Source organism: Papio anubis, unplaced genomic scaffold, assembly GCF_008728515.1.
Source record: "Papio anubis isolate 15944 unplaced genomic scaffold, Panubis1.0 scaffold277, whole genome shotgun sequence".
Taxonomy (NCBI): Eukaryota; Metazoa; Chordata; class Mammalia; order Primates; family Cercopithecidae; genus Papio; species Papio anubis.
Window position 1 is genome coordinate 95,381 of NW_022162858.1, and position 4,575 is coordinate 99,955.

At 42.1% G+C, this 4,575-nt stretch overlaps 1 pseudogene; it reads right to left on the reverse strand.

Moving 5' to 3' along the window:
- Window positions 1–781: 781 nt before the first annotated feature.
- LOC116272954 lies at window positions 782–2,795 on the reverse strand (annotated as a pseudogene).
- Between the last annotated feature and the right edge of the window lie 1,780 nt (window positions 2,796–4,575).

Below are 4,575 nucleotides of genomic sequence, written 5' to 3' on the forward strand. Positions count from 1 at the left end.
CAAAATCCAAACCACCTTAAAATAAACAATTCCGAATGAGGAGCATCACCATTCTTTCTGTTTTTTAAAAGTCTTTGCTATGGTACCAAAAGAAGAAATGCAGTGTATTGCACCTCTATTGATGGAAATGAGGCTCAACCATCTCAGTTTTACCCTTTTCCTACACCCTACCTGCCAAATGTTGTGACAGCTAGTGACACTTTATACAAAACACCTGAGAAAGGCTGATTGCTTTAAAATAAAAAATCTATAAAAGCAATGCCTCCCTAATCCTAAGGTGCTTCTTAGGTATTTCCCAAATCTTTTTGCTCTTTTATACTGCAGCATTTTCAGGAGGACTCATGAGATACTGTCAAGGTTCACGAAACAACTAAAAACAAAAAATAACCTTAGACTCCTTTCTGCATTACCACCAGCTGCCCGATACACTAGGTCACCTTTTACAGGAGTTGACACAGCACACACGCCACAAAAATCTTCACATAGCAAGAAGGAAAGGTACAAAAAGAATTATATTAAAACAATAACATACATTTGTGTGTACATGGGGAAATTTAAAATATTATATAATCACAAGAAAGACTAGAGATTTCTTGCTTTGCCCTTGGGCGACCAATAAATTTAAAGCCTGTTTTATATCCCCAAAATAAAAAAGAGACTTGATAGAAGTAACAGTGCTCAGTACTTGCAACCCAAGTCAATTTATACAAATCTTGTATAAATTCAAGGGGGAAAATTCATTTTAGGGTGAAGTTATTCAAGATGAAAGAAAGACGTGTCTTCAGTGAGAGAGCTGTCTGCTGTCAGATGATTTCTTGCTTATGTGTATAAAGATTTTGTACTTCTAAACTTTCTTGGTTTTCTGGTCGCCAAATTCACCACCGCCTCCTCACTTTTTCTGCTTGCCTTCATTGCTGTTGATCTTCAGATCAACAAAGGGAGGCACCTCGAAACCAAATGACAGAGCAACTTGAGGCAAATTTAAGTTACTAACATTAAAGATCTGTTTCAGAGAATGGAAATTATAGGCTCGTGTGTATGACTTATATGCTTCCTGGGCTGACTTACGAAGAAAGTAGTTCTTTTCAATCAATTTCTCAAGCTGAGACTGAATGTCAGAAATTTTAGACCAGGAAAAGTCAAATTCACTTAATGGAACCTTGGATTGTTTCAAGTAGTGAAGGAACCCCATTTCTTCTGGTCACAAAATGAGCAAGGCATGCCCTGTCTCATTTAGACCTCTGACTGTTCTGCTTACACGATGAATATATTCCTTAAGGTCATCCAGAGGGTCATGCTGAACAATCCAGTCAACTTCAGGAATGTCTAGTCCTCTTGCTGCCACATCCGTACACAATAAAGTGTTCTTGAATCTGTGTTGCAGAACTGGAAGAATGTAGTTGTACACTTTTGCTTTCCTTTGCTTTCCATGAATGGCCAAGGTGAGCAAATCTTTGTAGTTTAGTAACTCATAGTGGTATTTCACAGACATACAAGATGAAAAGAAGACCATAACCTTCTTCTTTTGGTTCTTCTTAAGGACTGTAAAGGGCAGAAGGAATCTTTTTTCAGAGGGACAAACACCGTATCCCTGCTCAAGATCATCCACTATTGCATTAGCCTTATCATCATCAACGCCAACATACAATGGCTCCTTTTTTCAGAGAAATCCTTGCTAGGTCTTCAACTTTTTGAGTTTGGGTGGCAGAGAAGAGCATAGCCTGTCTGCGTGTTGGCAAAAGTTTAATAATTTGCTTTAATTCCTCTTCAAACCCAGCATCCAAGATTTGATCAGCTTCATCAATAACCAGACACTGTAGGTTTTTATACATAAACCCTGGTGTATTCTGCATATGGTCAAGCAGATGGCTTGGTGTGGCTACAATGATGTTGATTCCGTTAGCAAGTTTCTGTGCTTCAGCAGATCTGTTACCGCCACTCGTTATCAACCCACTGGTATGCACGTGGTGAGTCATTAGCTCCTTACAAACACCAAAAGTTTGCATGGCTAGTTCTCTAGTAGGTGAGAGAATAAGGACCCCCATTTTATTCGTGGGCATGAACTTTAACTTAACAATGAGTTCAACTGCAGGGATGAGAAAAGCCAAGGTTTACCACTGCCTGTTTTTGCAGCTGCTAGAAGATCCCTGCCTTCCAGTCTGATACTTTTATGTTGAATTTCAGTCATGTTCGTAAAGTCCATTTCTTTTATTGCCTTCAAAGTGTTTTCATTGACAAGATTAGATAGAGAAGCAAATGAAGTATCCTCAAAAGCTCATGTCAGTCCCAGGGGCAGGCTGGGCACCTCACTGTCATCTTCCTCATTATCTGGCTTCTCCACATTATTTTCTGTTTCTTTGGCAGTCTCGACACTTTCTTCTTTAGATTCCCCTTTGTTTTCAGTTTTTGCCTTTTTTTTGTATCAGGCCCAGCATCATTCACCATTTTTCTCTTTTTCTTCTTCTGTTTCTTTTTTGATTCTGAATTGGGAGACTGCATTGCTGTCTCTCCATTTGTTAATACAGTGGATTTCTGGGGAGATTTTTGAACTTGTACATTTTCCACTGTTTCTTGAGACACAGCTCCATCTTGAGCTTCTGATAACCCCACATTCGCAGAATGTTTTGATTTTTTTTAACCTTTCCACCTCCCATTGTTTCTTGAGACACATCTCCATTTTGAGTTCCTGATAGGGTCAGATTTGAGGCCCCTGGCAACTTTAGGTTCTGGTGTGCATTTTGAGGTTTTCACTTCTTGATCTTCTTGCCCAGGAGTTTCATCAGCAGGTGAGACATGCCGTCCATGAATTGCCTAGACCGCAGTGCCACACAGTACGGCTACTCAGCTCTAGGGGCTGACATTGCACACAGCTTCTTAATTCCTCACTCTCATTCAGGGAGTCACTAACCAACGGCAACACTAGAACAGAGTGCGCATTTTTATTTTCAGGATGTTCCCATCATCCTGACCAAGTTCACTAAGTTATAGGGCAAGACAGATCTTAATTTTCTACATGAGAAGTGCTCAGAGACTAGGCTGGGGGCAGGTAGGGGACTTGACAAATCTCCACAACAAGCAAATAATTTGTGCTTTCACTGTCTATTTATCTGGGTTGTCTTGGAGACACTGATGAAACTCTAGAGGGACTGTTGAGGACTCCCCAGCCAAGCTGTGGCTGCTGCTTTAGAGAAAAGCAGCCTACTCCATTCACATGCCAAAGGCATTTACATAGAGTGCCATTATTCAAAGTATCAGCTTTTTCCTTTGAGCTTTGTTTACCTTATCACCATGCCCCGCCACACACACACAGAAACTCCCCAAATCATAGGCTCTCAGATTCAGACGAGGCCCTTAAGATGAAGAGAACAGCTATCCGTGGTTTTAATACACTCTCTAATGTAACCTCCAGAATGGGAATGCTAACATTTATAGGGTTCCTGATAGATGCCAGGCATTTAATGCATATACATATACTTTATTGATATTATTGCATATCCTTACAACTACTTAGCTCAATCTTCCCCTCCTTTCTGTGGACAAGAAAACTGGGAGTCAGAAACATCCTGTGGCTTCCACAAGGCACACAGTTAGTAAGCGTTAGAATGAGATACAAACGCAGAGAAACTCCAAGGTCTGTGTTCCTTCACTAAGTCTAAGATCCCACTGCCCACCAACGGGCTGAGTGAAAATCACTGTCCTTGAAGGTTTTGCCCATTGGCTGTGTGCATGGCTCCAGGAGGCCCCAGAGCTCTGGGGGAATTACTCTTATTCAGGCCAGCCCTCCAGGATTGAGGATGGATCCAGGTGTCTCCCCATGATGAGCACGTCTCCCTGCAGGGTGAGGACGGCAGTGTGAGGTGAGGGGAGATAGCCACCAATACATGCAGATGGTACATGCAGTTGATTATCTGGTGGCTGCAAAAGTGGGAGAGAAATAGCTTTGTCTTTTGAGATCTATGATTCTGAAGTGTGTACCTGAAAAAGCTGCTCGTCTCTGTTCCTCGGCTTCTGAGAGGAGAGTCTTTTTAGGAGGAAGACAGATAGGTCTGTACAGGATGGACTGGGAACACCTCCTGCCCTCCGTGCCTGCCCCTCTGACTACCAGAGCCACAAATACCTATCATTTTCCTTCCCTTCCTCCCTTCCTCCCTTCCTCCCTCCTTGCTTCCTTCCTTCCTTCCTTCCCTCTCTCCCTCCTCTCTTCCTTCCTTTCTTCCTTCCTTCTTCTTTTGCTTTTTCCTTCCTTCCTTCTTTCCTTCCTTCCTTCCTTCCCTCCTTCTCTCTCTCTCTCTCTCTTTCTTTCTCTTTCTTCTTTTTTGTTTTGTTCTTTCCTCTTTCTCCCCATTTCACACAGCATTGCATTGGAGGACAAATTCCAGTGAACTTGGAATCTACAAGTCTGGGTTCAGGTGTAGTTTTGAGATTCACCAATGGGGTGATCTTCGCTAAGTTACTGCAGCTTCTTGAGACTCAGTCATCTCCCTTCTGGAAGGAGGACTACAATGACCACAGCACCTGGTGGTAATTATTGAACTAGAGGAGGAAGTACTCTAGAACCATAGAGGCTTTGAAACA